This window comes from Arachis ipaensis, chromosome B6 (assembly GCF_059453495.1).
Source record: "Arachis ipaensis isolate K30076 ecotype BB chromosome B6, ASM5945349v1, whole genome shotgun sequence".
Classification (NCBI taxonomy): domain Eukaryota; kingdom Viridiplantae; phylum Streptophyta; class Magnoliopsida; order Fabales; family Fabaceae; genus Arachis; species Arachis ipaensis.
The window spans coordinates 23,116,018-23,118,067 of NC_142441.1; the positions used below are offsets into that span (position 1 = coordinate 23,116,018).

The following is a 2,050-nucleotide window of genomic DNA, read 5'->3' on the forward strand; positions in this document are numbered from 1 at the left end:
TTCATAATGTTCTTGGTGTTCATCTTGACATTCATAGCATTCTTGCATGCATCACATGTTTTGATCTAAAATTCTCATGCATTGCATCATTTTTCTTGTTTTTCTCTCTCATCATAAAAAAAAATTTCAAAAAATCAAAAAAATATCTTTCCCTTTTTCTCTCTCATAAATTCGAAAATGAGATTTGACTTTTTCAAAAATTTTTAAAATCTAGTTGTTTTCATGAGTCAAATCAAAATTTTCAATTTAAAAATCTCACCTTTTTCAAAATCTTTTTCAAAAATCAAATCTTTTTCAAATTTCTTAGTTATTTTTGAAAATTCCAAAAATATTTTTCAAAAATATTTTTCTTATTTTTATATCAAAATTTTCGAAAATAACAATAACAATTAATGTTTTGATTCAAAAATTTCAAGTTTGTTACATGCTTGTTAAGAAAGATTCAAACTTTAAGTTCTAGAATCATATCTTGTGATTTCTTGTGAATCAAGTCATTAATTGAGATTTTAAAAATCAAATCTTTTTCAAAAACTAATTTCAATCATATCTTTTCAAAAATATCTTCTTATCTTATCTTTTTCAAAAATATGATTTCAAAATATCTTTTCTAACTTCCTAACTTTTTATCTTTTCAAAATTTGTTTCAACTAACTAACTAACTTTTTGTTTGTTTCTTATCTTTTTCAAAACCACCTAACTAACTCTCTCTCTCTCTAATTTTTGAAAATATCTCCCCTTTTTTTTTTAAAATTTCTTTTTAATTAACTAATAATTTTTTTTATTTGAATTTTTAAAAAAACTACTAACCTTTTTCAAAACTATTTTCGAAAATCACTAACTCTTTTTCAAAAATTACTTTCGAAAATCCTTCTCCCTCATCTCCTTCTATTTATTTATTCATCTACTAACATCTCTTCCTCACATCACCAAAAATCCGAACCCTCTCTCTCTCTGAGTTCAGATTTTCTTCTTCTTTTCTTCTACTAACAATAAGGAACCTCTTTATTGTGACATAGAGGATTCATCTTCTTTTCTTTTTCTCTTCTCTTTCTTATGAGCAGGGACAGAGAAAAAGGCATTCTTGTTGAAGCTGATCCAGAACCTGAAAGGACTTTGAAGAGGAAACTAAGAGAAGCCAAATTACAACAATCCAGAGACAACTTGATTGAAAATTTCGAACAAGTAAAGGAGATGGCAGCCGAACCCAACAACAATGCAAGGAGAATGCTTGGTGACTTTACTGCACTAAATTCCAATTTACATGGAAGAAGCATCTCCATTCCTGCCATTGGAGCAAACAACTTTGAGCTGAAACCTCAATTAGTTTCTCTGATGCAGCAGAACTGCAAGTTTCATGGACTTCCATCTGAAGATCCTTTTCAGTTCTTAACTGAATTCTTGCAGATATGTGATACTGTTAAGACTAATGGAGTAGATCCTGAAGTCTACAGGCTCATGCTTTTCCCTTTTGCTGTAAGAGACAGAGCTAGAATATGGTTGGACTCTCAACCTAAAGACAGCCTGAACTCTTGGGATAAGCTGGTCACGGCTTTTTTTAGCCAAGTTCTTTCCTCCTCAAAAGATGAGCAAGCTTAGAGTGGATGTTCAAACCTTCAAACAAAAAGATGGTGAATCCCTCTATGAAGCTTGGGAAAGATACAAACAGCTGACCAAAAAGTGTCCTTCTGACATGCTTTCAGAATGGACCATCCTGGATATATTCTATGATGGTTTATCTGAGTTATCAAAGATGTCATTGGATACTTCTGCAGGTGGATCCATTCACCTAAAGAAAACGCCTGCAGAAGCTCAAGAACTCATTGACATGGTTGCTAACAACCAGTTCATGTACACTTCTGAGAGGAATCCTGTGAGTAATGGGACGCCTATGAAGAAGGGAGTTCTTGAAGTTGATACTCTGAATGCCATATTGGCTCAGAACAAAATATTGACTCAGCAAGTCAATATGATTTTCCAGAGTCTGAATGAAATGCAAGCTGCATCCAACAGTACTCAAGAGGCATCTTCTGAAGAAGAAGCTTATGATCCT

At 32.1% G+C, this 2,050-nt stretch overlaps 1 non-coding gene across 1 annotated transcript; it reads right to left on the reverse strand.

Moving 5' to 3' along the window:
• Positions 1-1,588: 1,588 nt before the first annotated feature.
• On the reverse strand, positions 1,589-1,696 carry LOC148554876 (small nucleolar RNA R71). Its single transcript, XR_015887872.1, has one exon. It is a non-coding gene; the product is annotated as a small nucleolar RNA R71 (small nucleolar RNA).
• Between the last annotated feature and the right edge of the window lie 354 nt (positions 1,697-2,050).